The 15,075-nt window shown below is 37.5% G+C and overlaps 1 long non-coding RNA gene across 1 annotated transcript in view; it reads left to right on the top strand.

Annotated features, from left to right (window-relative positions):
- LOC136841494 (uncharacterized) overlaps positions 1–13,721 on the top strand; it is a 409,598-nt gene extending 395,877 nt beyond the window's left edge. The window contains exons 4-5 of the long non-coding RNA XR_010853966.1: positions 776–949; positions 13,657–13,721. This is a non-coding gene — a long non-coding RNA (uncharacterized lncRNA). The remainder of the gene's footprint in view (positions 1–775; positions 950–13,656) is intronic.
- Positions 13,722–15,075: the final 1,354 nt, after the last annotated feature.

Raw genomic sequence — 15,075 nt, 5'->3', positions numbered from 1 at the left:
ACGGTTTTCATCAAGCTTCGTAGTTTTCCCCCTAATTTGTTTACAGTCCACTGTAGTCGAGTAACTACCAGGTACGTGCTGCATTGCCTAGATCACTAGAGGCATTTAATTCGTTTTTACCCACAAAGGATCGATGTCGGGTTTCTCCCTGGTGAGTGGAGGGTGATAATCACTGAACCAGTGTGACCTACATCATTACTGTATTATTATTATTATTATTATTATTATTATTATTATTATTATTATTATTATTATTATTATTATTATTCTAAAGTTTCCCTGGTATTGAGTGCTTACATGAAAACAAAAGATAAAATAGATAGAAAAGAGAAGCAGATAACAAATGAACAATAAATACGATATATTAGCGAAGTAATATTTCCAGAAGGACGTTTCTAACAAGCTAAACTCTCATTTGAATATTGAATTAAAAAGAAATAGTAAAGTAAAGAATATTCAAATTGCACCTTAAATATCAGAGGGGTCAGTGCGTTTATTTTTATTTCTAGTTTTTCCAGTTCTTCCAGGATCTGCAACGTAGCAGATGGTATGGTAACGATCATTAGATTATGGAATGCCTGGGAAATTCATACTTTTAAAAATGAATTGAAATCACGGAGAGGTTATTTCTGCCGCAGAAGAACTAGATTTCCTTGCCGTGAAGAGAAGTTCGGTGTTTAAACTTATGGTGAAAATTGGCCAATTCTTTGTGACTATTCTCAGGAAAGGATGTTATTATTTTCATTATCATCATTATTGTTGTTCTTATTTTCAGGGTGTAGAAACCGAGACGGGCAAGAATACCAAAACATGCCGTCGGTCTGTCCAGGAATCACTGTTAATGGATTTCCTCCCTTAGCGATGATAGACGCACTTCTTGAAAAGAGTCAGCGGTATGATTCAAGGAACACCGAGGAAGAGAGAGAATGCCACATTCCGGGAGTGAAAGGTATGAAATTTGTTCGAAAGCAGTTGATTCCTGAGTGTTCAGAATATTTGGTAAAACGGAAAAGCACTAACTAGGCTGTTTATGAATTAGGTATGTATTTTCTTTACCTCGCGAGTTTGTGGTGCAACAATGTTATACCGTAACGCCCGCGTGGTCTCCTCTTCTCTTGTTCATTCTGTGGACATCGGGAATCCTCGGGTTGCATGAGTTAGTAACTGAGCATCTCTCATTGCTATCGAGCTTTGGAACGCTCTTCCTGCTTCCTTGCTTCCCGACTCTTCAAGAGTCAGGTTTGTCTCTTCCTTAGAAATTGAACTTAATTCGCTTCTTTCCCCCTTTAATTTCCTTGTTATATTCGAGGCTGGGTTAGATAAGGACTCGCGGCTGCCTTTCCCATCGGCCTCTCTACATAAAGGAAAAGCTTGAAACGCAATGTTGAAGTTTTATAGATAAGCAGGAATTTGATTTCATCTTTCTCCACTGACCTTCGGGTCTCATTGTCATCCACTGCGTTTGTTACCCATCCCCCCCCAAAAAAAAAAGTTTTTAATAAGTCCCGGTAACGCCTGGTCTCGGAGTTAACCCGACGTCCAGCCCTCCTCTTTTATCCGGTCTTGAGGCCGTCGAGGTTGGCAGCCTCGCCTGACGGGGGGAATGTCACTCCAAACCTTTCCTCTGCTATCTGTGGCCAACACGAACAGACGGGGCCAAAATCCATCTACTTTATTCATTCATCATCATTGAATTTCTAGCGTTATAAAGGTTTACTCTTCATCTTTTCTTGTTTATTTTTTTCACATTTCTTCCTTAATTTGGCTTCTTCATTTAAGGAATTTTCGACCGTCAGTTACTTTAATAAATAATGGAGTCATTTCTGGGTTTTTGCATCTGGAGGTAAATTACTCTTGTCATCCAACGTGGCATGAAATAATCTTACTTCTGGGAACAGGCAGTGAAAAAAGAAAACAAGTCACCCACGAAGAGAAAGAGAATTGAAGAGTACTATTTTTCATGAAGTTAATTGAGACGCTGAGAACCTCCGTCATTTTAATGTGCTCAAAGAGGGGCGTCAGCGGAAGAACTTTAAGGGAAAAGATATTATTAATACGCTAGAATGGGAATAACATTAAACAGGGAGTGAATATGATTTGGACCAATTAACTGGTAATATTAAAGTGGAATTCATTCGTTGATTATTACTTTTATTTCGAGGGAAAGAAAATGATATAGTTATGTTTTAGAAATTTTGTGCAGAAAGTTTTAAAGAGCTTCCGAAGAATACAATCTTTGTTGTTGAATTTCGGGTTTAAAGGTATAAATAACGCAACTGCTTCTATAAAGTTTCCCTTGATTACAAGTTTCATTTCATTTGAGCGATGATCTAAGCTATTTAATTGTTGACACTTCGATGCAACAGAACCCTAACATAAGAGAAAGCTGCAAGGAAATAAAGTATAAATAGTCTCTCTTTCTCTCTCTCTCTCTCTCTCCTAAAAGATTAATTTCATCCGGCCTCCCAAACACCGCTTCCTTACCCCAAGTCAAACTGTGGATGAAATTCTTCTCTTCCTGAAACAAACTTCGAGAAAATCCAATATTCCTCACAGCCATTTCTGTTCACTCGAATTCTGAAGGCGACGGCTACCGTATAAATTTCCCTTCATATGCGTGCGTGCGCGCGTGTTTGTTGACGTTATTTACTCTGGACTTACGGGAGTTAGTCTGGAATTTACGTAGAGAGGGAGAACTATTTTTATATTGGGCCAGACCATCGAAGGAGGGTCAGGAATACGGAAGAACAGAAAGTGTTCTGTGCGTGGTCATGCTCTTGTTGTTCTGAAGCTTGTTCTGTTTGTTTTGCTCCTCGTGCCTGTGGTGCTGTAGTGATCGATTGTTTTATATGCTCTGTCTGAAAGTGTCACCTGGATGACTTTAGTCCTTTTGTCCCTAATGAAGTAAGAGAGTCTGGTCAGCATTACTAGGAATGATTTTTTCACTCTTGTAAAATTACCGTCGTTGCAGATGGAGTCAGAATTCAGTTTTGGTTTTCTGCAAAAGAAAACTATTGTGCCGGCTTTGTCTGTCAGTTAGCACTTTTTCTGTCCGTCCTCAGGAATTAAAAACTACTGAGGCTAGAGGGCTTCAAACTTGTATGTTGATCATCCACCCTCCAATCATCAAACATAACAAATTGCAGCCCTCTAGTTTTTCTTTCATTTAAGGTTAAAGTTAGCCATGATCGTGCGTCTGGCACTACAACAACATAGGCCACCACGGCCGGCTGAGAGTTTTATGAGCCACGGCTCATACAGCATTATACCGAGACCACCGAAAGATAAATCTATTTTCGGTGGCCTTGATTATACGCTGTACAGAAAACTCAATTGCGCCGAAGAAGCTTCGGTGCATGTTCTGCTTGTTTATTCTTGTTTATTAATGTTAGTCTGTGCAAATATCCATCAGATTATGTCTTCATTTTATGATAGGTATTTACTTAGATCAAGTAATGCCAACTGCTAACTAAAAATTCCTGTTAAATCATCCACAACACTAATCGTTAAACAACTACACTGCACGCCATCTGAGACATTCTTGCATATAACGTCTTTCTTAATAAATTTCCTTAACCATCCTTTGAAAAAAGAACGCTTGATTTTCCCCCGAAAGAAAGACGCGAATGAGAGAAGCCTTGACGCTTAGTTTACGTTTCCCGGCGACGCTGGCAGCCATTGGAGGGAATATCTTTTTCAGTTGGAATCAGGTGAGACACATCTTGACATTACTTCTCCATCTGGGATGCTCTGGTCGGATTCCTGAGATGACAGGGATGCTGCGAATTTCCTGGAACTATTCCCAGTGGGCCATGAGAGAAAGAGAGAGAGAGAGAGAAAGGGAGAGAGAGATGGCGAGGCGGGCTAGGTGTGGTGGGTGGAATCTTTTTCATATTACTTGCACTATTACGTCATTGTTCATTCCTTTTCGTTGGGAAATCATTCCACAGAAAAGAGAAAAGAGGGAAAAAATATTTAAACAAAATAGTGTCTGTATATTCAGAATTTAATGAAACTCACCATAAGGGATTAACGAATTTCAATGCACATCCACAAACTTTGTCCTGCTTCCCATTACACACACAGACATCTTATATATATATATATATATATATATATATATATATATATATATATATATATATATATATATATATATATGTGTGTGTGTGTGTGTGTGTGTGTGCGTGTGAGTGTGAATACATACACTTTATCATAAAGTCCTTCATCTTTATATTCCTCCTCGGAAAGCAGTGTCTACAGGGAGAGTAAATTTTCCCATGGGAATACAAAGAAACGAATGAAAGAAACACCCATTTGAATACTCAAAATATTTTCATCCATAATTCCATCTTGACGAAAAATTTTGACGCGTTGTAAAGTAAAAGGAAAAGGCAAAGGGGGAAAGTGAAGTCGCCTAAACGTTCTCGAAACCTGTGATGGAAGAAGATGGTCTGAGAATGAGGGCTTTTGAGGTGGGCCATTTAGCGAAGAGAGAAAACAAAGGGGAAGAGGAAGTTGGGGACAGAGGTCGGTGTTACTGACAGAGGAAGAAAGTCTTCTTGGTGTCCTGGCTGTTGATTGCTCTTTGTTATCAATTTATTATTATTAATCATCATTTTGGCAGATGAAACCTACTCACATGGAACAAGCCCACGGGGCCATTAACTTGAAATTCAAGCGTCCAGAGAATGTTGGTTTCAACCTCCCACCGCAGACACCACACTGCAGCAGTAATTGATCATAATACAGAGCCAGTGATTTTTTTCATCGCCTTGGGGGAGGAGCAAACTCGCGACATCTGAGCGGCATGTCACGACGCTACCGACACATACCAGCGGACCAGCTAAAAGAAAATCAAATACTGAATGATGACGAAATTCATCGATATAAATGAATGAAGTGGAAAGAAACAGACATCTCGACTACCTTGAAGTATTTATTTTTGATTCATGGCGGAAATGGAACATTTCATTGAAACAAATAAACATTACTGTAGTAAATGATGATTAACTCTAAAATAAAACTAGTAAAAAATGCGCCGAAATTTCTTCTGTGCAATCTAGTTTCCTGTACAGCGTATAATAAAAGGTCACCGAAAATAGATCTATCGTTCGGTGGTCTCGGTATAATGCTGTATGAGCCCCGACCCATGAAAACTTTAACCACGGACCGGTGGTGGCCTATCCTATATCGTCGCCAGAAGAACGATCGTGGCTAAATTTAACCTTAAATATAATAAAAACTACTAAGGCTAGAAGGCTGCAATTTGGTATTTTTGATGATTGGAGGGTGGATGATCAACATACCAATTTTCAGCCCTCTAGCCTCAGTAGTTTTTAAGATCTGAGAGAGGAGAGAAAAAGTGCAGACAGGATAAAGTGCGGACGGACTGACAAAGCCGGCATAATAGTTTTCTTTTACAGAAAACTAAAAGGAGGTAAATTAGCGATCTTATAAGAATGTTAAACAAGGCACAGCACACTGCAAGCTCACATTTAAAAAATAAACCTGATTTTATCATGTGTTTTAGCGTAAAGATGTGAGTAGGGAAAGTTTGCAGATTCTTTCAATAATGAGTAAAAGGTAAAAAAAAAAAATAAGTAAAAAAGATTCATTCCTCGTTAGGGATTAAAGATCATAGCATATACTTCTAAATAAGTAAATTTGGAGGAGGCTTTTAGCTTTATGTAGCGTATGAAATGTAGAAAAACATCAAGCAAATCAAAATGGTTCTGTGAAATCTTATTCACTTCAGGATAAGAAAGAAAACATGCCCTTGTGCTAATTCCCCCATTGGATGGAATCCCTTTCATGAAACTATCGCCCTTTCGCGGGGCGCAGACTCTGAGTGACCTTCATTAAAAGCAGATTTCGTTAAAGATTAAATTAATTGCCGTGGAAGCCCTTCCACATAAATATGAAGCCTTCTGCTTTTGAGGCTGTTGAAATATTAAGTAAGATATTCAGTGCTTTAATGAGACCCAATATGGATCCTCATGTTTGGTGCTGATCATGATGTGATTCGCTTTCACTTCAATTTTGAGTTTCGATCTGATTGCTGGTACAAAGTGAAGGCTGTATAAGTTGTGAATAAATAGACATATTTCCACACGTACATACGCACACACACAGGTACGCGCACAGTATGTGTTTGCGCGCGTGCGTGTGTGTGTGCGTGAGTGTGTGAGTATGGCTATTTTTGAGCGGTGTAATTTTTTTTTTTTACCAGATATATATGTACCTGTAATAGCCGAAAAAACCTCTTAACTTCTCTGTTATCTTCACACTTTGGATGCCCTTGTAACTACATAGCCTTTGGCTTTACAAGCATACCCAAAAGTGTTAAGAGTTCGACATGTTAACAAGCCAATGCAGTTATTAAAAACAAATTTATATTTATAGTTACATGTATATATATATATATATATATATATATATATATATATGTATATATATATTTATATATATATATATATATATATATATATATATATATATATATATATATATATATATTTATATATATATATATATACAAATATATAATTATATATATATATATATATATATATATATATATATATATATATATATATATATATATATATATATATATATATATATATATATATATATATATATATATATATATATATATATATATACTGTATATATCTTTAATGACATAGAGCAGACTCCAGGAAAGATTCCTTAGTTAAATACACTAAAGAATAGCCAATTTCTTGTACATGAACAGGGCCAATGGCTCTTGTCCTTGCCTTTTGGTTTTTAACCAAGGTCATCCGCCAGTCATCCATAGCTGAAGCCGGGAAGAACAAGCACTCAACGCCTTAACCTTGTCCATCATCCCACTACTAATGATATCTTGTGGCCGTCCTGAGCAAGGCCACAATTTTCGATGGTGGATCTAGCCTTTACGTAAAGAGGAAGTATTTTGAAAAAGGAGCTCTTACCCTGAGCTCCGGCCACTAATCCAGGTACTACCAGCTGTTCAGCAGGACCTGGTGCTCACTAAGGGGCAGAAGCTACTCCATGAAGGTATTTACATAATCTGACACATTCACCCTCTGGGTACCAAAAGTCTTTGAAGTTCCAGACTTCTTGGATGAGAACAGTAAGAAGGGAGGCTGGAGATGGCGGAGATTAGTGCAAGTAGATGCACAGCATAGAAATAAATGGCAAAATTTTAAAGGGACTCTTTGTGTATCACAATGCTGGAAACTGGTGATGGCAGAGCTTAATTTGCATTTGGAAGGCGAGGGATTATTCCCGACCCACCGCCCAACATATTTAGACGTAAATGGGAACCAGGTTCTGCTCAGAACCAGTATATGGTGAGTGGCTAGCAACCGCACTCCTAAAGTCTTGTTGAGAAGCCAGAGTGTTTGGCCCAGCTGGCCCCACGCACTCCAAAGTGGGAAGAGGTATACAGTGAAAAAATATACAACATACATTATATGTTTACATCTATATATACATACTCACATGTGATCCAAAGCAAACAAAACGGTTGTTCATCCACTTTGTGTGGCCTCTTTGTAGCCCATTGCTTTTCACGTCATCAAAACAGCTTCTTAATTAGGCCTAAAATCCATTAGATATATATCCAATTCTTCAATCTTTTCCGTGATGTGCATTCTCCTTTGACAGTCATTATATAGATATACAGAAGACACAGAGAATTATAAACCAAAAGGACAAAATGAACGTGTCCATTACTTATAGGTATACAAAATGACACCCTTAAACTGACATAGCAAAAGTGGTCACAACAAGAATGGTAAGATTTATTTCTCTTCATTTATAAGAATTCTTTTTCAGAAGAGAAAATAATAAATCAAAGAAGGAAAAAAAAAAAAGAATTGGGACAAAGAAAATGGAAGTCCAACAGCTCATGTCCGACAGCGGCTGTCCCTGAGAACGACCCTCAAGTGACAGTAAAATGTTACGACAGACTGTTAAAGTGTATTCCGCGCCGTTTACATCTCCTCCGTCAGAATTCCTCCTCAGAGGAAATCGTGCTTGGCCAGAAATATCGTGGGTAAACACGCGTTGACGAAGACTCTAAAGCAAGCTTTTCTCTTTTCGCGAGTGAAGGAGGACACTAAAACTTCAACTTGGGTGATTTGAAAGTCTTCTGTCAACAGTTGTACATGAATTATCTCTTCTGCCATTCGTCTTTCAAGGATCTGGTTTTTGGTTAGTTTGTTAGTCATATATCTTTGCCCAGAGATATTGGAGGCAAACACGCACTGACGAAGACTCTAAAACATGTTTTTCTTCTTTTCACAGCTGAATGAGGACACTAAAACTTTAGTTTCGGTAATTTGCCAGTTTTCCGTCTAGTATTATACATGAATTGCCTTTTGTGACATTCGTCGTCTTTCTAGGATTTGAGTTTTGGTTAGTTTGGTTAGTCACGTGTCTTTGTGCTGACGAGGTTCCTAGGAAGTTTCCAGAATGTGTCATCGAATAATTGAGTAGATGATTGACTGATTTAGCTCTGTCAACTAGCGGTAAACTACCGCCGCCATCGACACCTCAGATCTATGATTCGTATCACGAAAAAACAGAAACATGAGTACAAGCGAGAGAGAGAGAGAGAGAGAGAGAGAGAGAGAAGGATGGAAGCAGGAGATATAATGGGCTACTGAAGGCAAGGGACTTCCCTGCGTTAAAAAATATTCTCTGTTTCCCTCTCATCGGAACGATTTGGTCTTGACGTCAAATGCTTCATATGCTCATAAAAATGGGTCTCCTTGGAAAGTGAGAAACTGTGCCAAAGTCTGATTTGGGCTTCATTAAATGGTCTCTTTCGCAACACATCCCCCACCAGCAATCCTTCGTGGCTTTTCAGCAACAAAAATTATGAACAGTAGAACATAGGGAAACTAATTGTATTTTACTATTATTATATTTACTACTATTATTATATTTACTGCGTTCATTTGACAAAACAGGATTATTATTATTATTATTATTATTATTATTATTATTATTATTATTATTATTATTATTAAAGATCATCGAACAACAAAGTCATTTTCTGTAGAATAGAAAACACAAAATATGGAAACGAAGGAGAATTTTATCTGAAAAATCCACTGCGCCGGCATTTAATTCTCACTGGGTGTAAGTTACGCTCAAGGTATGACGAATTCGATATTAAACAATATTTGGGGCGTAATATTGTGGATACAAAAAGAGACGCGTGTAAAAGTGAACAAAGGTTCATTTGAATATATACATCATTATATATATATATACATATATATATATATATATATATATATATATATATATATATGTTATATGAAATGAGCATTCTTACAACCTTGTTGTTACTTACCTGGCAAAAGTCGCGCAGGTTGGTAGCTGACCGAAGAAAACCGTCTCTTTCTCTCTCTCTCGCATTCCCTCTTTCTCCCTTAAGCTCTAATACAATCCTACATCTAAACGGGTATGTTTAAATCAAACCTGGGATACACAAATAGACTATTTCATAAACCCAACATGAGATTGGTTAAATAAAAAGAATGGGTTAATTGCAGGTTATTAAACCCCCACCTACAACGTCACTAAAGCATAAGTGATGATAAAACAGAAACTAAAACCCCTTTCCCCCACATTAATACTAAATGTCCCGTATTAACACCAAAGTCCATTAGTCGTCAAACACAAAAAAGACAGATGTCAAAAACGGTCACCCAGACCATGCTACTTGTACACCTGTGTGGGGTTTATCCCGGTAACATCTGTCAATCGAAGAAACGTTTTTATATTTTAGTCTAAATATGAGACAATGCGGGATATATCCCATAACATAATTAAAACCCAGTAAAGAAAATGCATAAATAATAATAAGAAAAACTACAGGCATTAGGAAATAATGAAATAAACGGCAAGGCACTGAATGTTCACAATTGTCTTAAGCTTACCTTTTCAACGGGTAACAGGGAGCTATCTTTTCACCGTCTATGATAAACGGCTCCAACAACAATAATGCCCCATATTTCACAAAAGATCTCGCACTTGCCTTATCGGCCACTCCCGTTCGAACAAGCGAACATACATCACCACAGTGACACTCCCGACAAATCCGGATCGGTAACCGGATAAGGCTTCTGGAAGTGTCCATGCTGACTCTACTTCCGTTGCACGTGTTTGTAACCAAGGCCTTCGAGAAGGTTGACAATGCTGAATTTGCGCCGGAAGTGCCCAGCCGTGTTCAGACCGTGCTGAATCCGAAAAACACCCAAGCATCCGCTTCTTGTCCTGTTTGGCCTCTGCACAACAGTGGGGTACCCATGCTTAATAAAACACACACACACACACACACACACACACACACACACACACATATATATATATATATATATATATATATATATATATATATATATATATATATATATATTTCTAGATATACATATATATATATATATATATATATATATATATATATATTTCTATATATACATTATAAATATATATATATATATATATATATATATATATATATATATATATATATATATATATATATATATATATATATATATATATAGAGAGAGAGAGAGAGAGAGAGAGAGAGAGAGAGAGAGAGAGAATCTATAAAAAACAAAAATGCAGGATACAAACGACGGCAGCAGAATGAACATTGTTATGAAATATAGTCACCGGTAAACAGAAATAATTGACCTGAAACGTTGAATAGAAAGCAACTGGAAGCTTTCCAGCGCTCTTCCTGGAAGTCTATCGAGCTGGAAGCCGTCACCAAACGAAATTCCATATTACAAATGTCACCCTGTTAGAACTTTTGTAGCTTTCCTACAGAATATCTTGCACGAATTCTGCTCCGCCTTTCATGAATGCTACTATCGTTTGCTGTATATGTATGTGGGTGTCTGTGTGTGCGTGTGTGTGTGTGTGAGAGAGAGAGAGAGAGAGAAAGAGAGAGAGAGAGAGAGTCTTCCATGAAAACATCCGGTAATGTCGAAATTGGTAACTAGAGTTTTCACCATAATTGGAGACTATAATAAGAGATCAAAAGACAGGCTCAGTCAGACAAACGGAGGTTGACAGAGAAAGAGAGAGAGAGAGAGAGAAAAGAAAAACCCTCAGTCGAAAGATTCAGTACCGTCAAAGTTGGTAAACTGAGGTCATATCTGACAGAGACAGACAGACAGACAAAGGAAAACATTCAGCACAAAACTGAGATAACGTCAAAATTTAATTTGCACCTCCAATATTCGCCCTAAATAGGAGGCCACAATGGGACACTTCTACTATAACAATGTTAAGGAGGTTCCTGCTAAGCCTCCCAAAGACTCGGTCTGTTCCATTTACGTCGTCTTTCCAGGATCCATAATCTACCTATTGAAAGTGAAATTCTAGAATCTGTCATTCCATTTGCGGAATTTCCTCTCAAGGTTTCTCTCCTTTGTGGCTGATGAAGAGTTTGAGCTGAGACTCTTATTCCCTGCTGCGCCCGTTCTCATTTCGCCTTTTATCCCGGACTAGTGAAAGCCCCTGGGTTTCGTGTGACTTTTGTTCCGTGATGCCCTTTCACCTCTAGCTCTGTAGCTAATCTTGTTATACCATTACATTCTGCTTGTTTGTAAGTACAGCCGCGACGCTCGGTAAAGAGCTTCCGGCATTCTGTTAGATTTTTCACACATAGCCAAATCAGATCATCACCTCTCACTTAATTAGCTATCATGATAAATTTTTCCGTCATTTATCAGACACTAGTTGACCAACCCGGCGCTGCCCGGAATAACTCTGAATGACAACCAATAAACTTTCTCTCTCTCTCTCTCTCTCTCTCTCTCTCTCTCTCTCTCTCTCTCTCTCTCTCTCTCAAGTTCTTCATTGGAAGGGTGGGTACAGCTCTCGGCTAGCACGCTGTTGGCTCAGTGTTCGACTCTCCGATCGGCCAATGAAGAATTAGAGGAATTTATTTCTGGTGATAGAAATTCATTTCTCATCATAATGTGGTTCGGATTCCACAATAAGCTGTAGGTCCCATTGCTAGATAACCAGTTGATTCTTAGCCACGTAAAATAAATCTAATCCTTCGGGCCAGTCCTAGGAGAGCTGTTAATCAGCTCAGTGGTCTCGTTAAACTAATATATACTTAACTTTCTCTCTCTCTCTCTCCATCTTTCTTCTCCCAAGCACACACTCTCTCTCTCTCTCTCTCTCTCTCTCTCTCTCTCTCTCTCTCTCTCTCTCTCTCTCTCTTCCTAACCCCCACCCTCTTTGGTACCAGTGATGTCTCACCCCCGCAATATTCTTTCCCATATATTTATTAAGTCATTCGTAAAGTTACTAAGTCTGCGGGCATAACCAGGCCCGTTTCAGTTAAGCCTATCCCCGCCCCCCTCCCCCTTTGGTGCCCTTTGGTGCTAGTGATGTCTTACCCCCACTTAGGGGAGATGTCTAAACGGAACTTCCGGCAATAGCTTAAGTTATGATTAGCATCATTGCGAAAAGAGGCAGCCATCACTTTGAACGATCTTGTATGAATCATAAAGACACCGAGGGGCTGCCGGCATCCATTAAAGAGAAATAATTCCGGTATTGGTAAACAAAACATCTCAAGCATGTAGCATTATTATCGTCAAGTTTGCAGATGCAGAAAGTCTCGTAAGTATTAGTTAGTTTCCTGTCAGAGAAAAAGTTAGAAGTCGAAGGTTACACCAAAATATTGTCAATAAAGACATATAGTATATACAGCGTTAAACGTGCACGTGAATCGGAGTTAGAGCACTAATTTAGCTCGCCTAATCGATAGAGTCTTAGTTATACAATAATTTAGCCTTCCAATCAAACAATTCTTATGAGCAAAATATTATCATGATGAAAAGGATATATATATATATATATATATATATATATATATATATATATATATATATATATATATATACACACTCAGTTCTCATTTATGGAAAAGAAGAAGCATCAAGAGAGTAGTCATTATCGTATTGCACTAGCTATACTGTCTTATTTCCTGTTTCCTGAGTGACTAATAAGCACAGAGGATTCAGAATACTTCCCTACAGAACACCAGGCAAAACTCCATCAACATGAAGCTTTTATTGAGATACCGTACACGCCTTCTGATTTTCAAGCTACAAAACGTATGCATATTATGTATGGTGAGTCAAGTCTAATAAAACACTAAAATAAATGTGATCATATTTAAAGGTAATTCCTTAATGGAGGTTATCTTTAATATAACTACTTAAGTCTAATTGTTTCCTGCAGCCAGACTGGTTCTCAGAAAGCAAGTGTTTATGTTCGAATTACTAATAAAAATTAGAAGATCAGTGTATCAGAAGCCTTCGGGAGCACTGGAGGGTTGATCAGTAATCATTATTCAGCTTCGTGAAACGGACGTTGGAACTTTAATTTCCTCGCAAATAGAAAAATTCTGTTAAATATAAGCCTCTGATTACTTTTGTCCTCTGAAGTGAGCCCTGCTAAATATCCATGACTCTGGTTCATTCAGGAAATCATCCCAACCCCACAGTTATAACAATCATCTCCTTTAGATCAAATGATCAAACTAACAAATTTTCTTATTCGTTTATGTATTAAATTGTTTGATGGTCTCATTCTTAGGTCTAAGCACTGGGAGAGACTGCGAGGAGATGGAACACCAGACATTTCACAGTTGTTCAGGTGAGGTAAGACTTCAGTCATTTATTTCATCATTCTTAATTAATAAGAATATGGCCTCCGTCATCAGTTACTCATTTGATTAAGTCCAGAACTTCAGTCAAAACCTGACTTCATTAACAAAGAATGAGGGAATATTCTTCTTCGAAAAGTTCAGCTTCATATCCGCTTACGTTTTCTGACAGAATTGTCATCGTGTTCTCTCTCTCTCATACGTAGCAATATCCTTGTTTCAAGAATTATTGAATGACTTATAGGCACTACTTATCTGCTCAATAAGCAGCTGTTGGAAGGTAAATGATTATATCTTTGCTGTAAGCGGCAGATAAAAACGACTTTTCCAGTTCAGTGAAATAATATTACGAAAATAACTTGGAAATTGGATTATATTGGAGGAAAGTCATGGAATATACAGTATACGCTTTTTTTATATGGTTTTAGCTATTATATAGATTTGCTTCTTGTCTTGCAAAGGTTTGAATAGTATTCTCCTCTCTCGTGAATCATCATTATCCCAATTCGTATCGCTATTACTGTTTCATCAAGATTTTGTCCATCTTTAACTTAAAACAATTTCATGCCATAGCAGCTGCTAACTATTGGAATAACCGAAAGAGCCATTTACTTTTACATTTCTTACATCTGTTTTACTTTCATGGGGCTTATGTCTATCTTTTATGTTAGGAATCCATGACCAAGGTGCAAGGTGAAAATACAAATAATGATAAACAGGAAACAGAATGATGATTAATATAGAGGTGAATGTAGCAATGATGCTAATCAATTTACTTATCGAACGAAAGGGCAAATTATAGAGAGAACAAAGCAACGATACTTTAACGAGATCATCTGTTAAGCCATAGAAAATAATACGAGTGAAGGAAAATATTTCTACAGTTGTACAAAATTAAACTACTCTAACACATGTGAGTCATTTACTATAAGGGACAAGTATTTCAATCCTGTATCATCACCTTATAAATTTCCTGCGTCCAACAACAATATATATTCGGGAACACAAAGTAATATCCGTGAGACGATACTATTTTGTTTTGTATTTGAGGTAGTTATCATATGGGTTAAATATGCCTGATTAAAAATACTAATTTATTTGCCAAAATCACAGTAGCCACAGGTCCCGTTAATTTGAGAAGTCAAGATTCAGGCCTGCCAATAATTCGGTTAAAAAGGTAATAGTTAATTAAAGGGGTAATTATTGAAGTCCATCAGTCTTGAAAATTTCAGGCACCTCTATTAAGTGTTGTGAAAAAGCATCTCCTTTAAAAGTGAGGGAAAAGGTTAGGCCCTTCTTTAGACGAATTAAAATGTTGTGTTTTGGCTGTTACTCCAACACTCAGAAAT

The sequence above is a fragment of the Macrobrachium rosenbergii genome, chromosome 1 (genome assembly GCF_040412425.1).
Source record: "Macrobrachium rosenbergii isolate ZJJX-2024 chromosome 1, ASM4041242v1, whole genome shotgun sequence".
In the NCBI taxonomy this organism is placed as follows: Eukaryota; Metazoa; Arthropoda; class Malacostraca; order Decapoda; family Palaemonidae; genus Macrobrachium; species Macrobrachium rosenbergii.
This window is presented reverse-complemented; position numbering and strand designations above follow the sequence as displayed.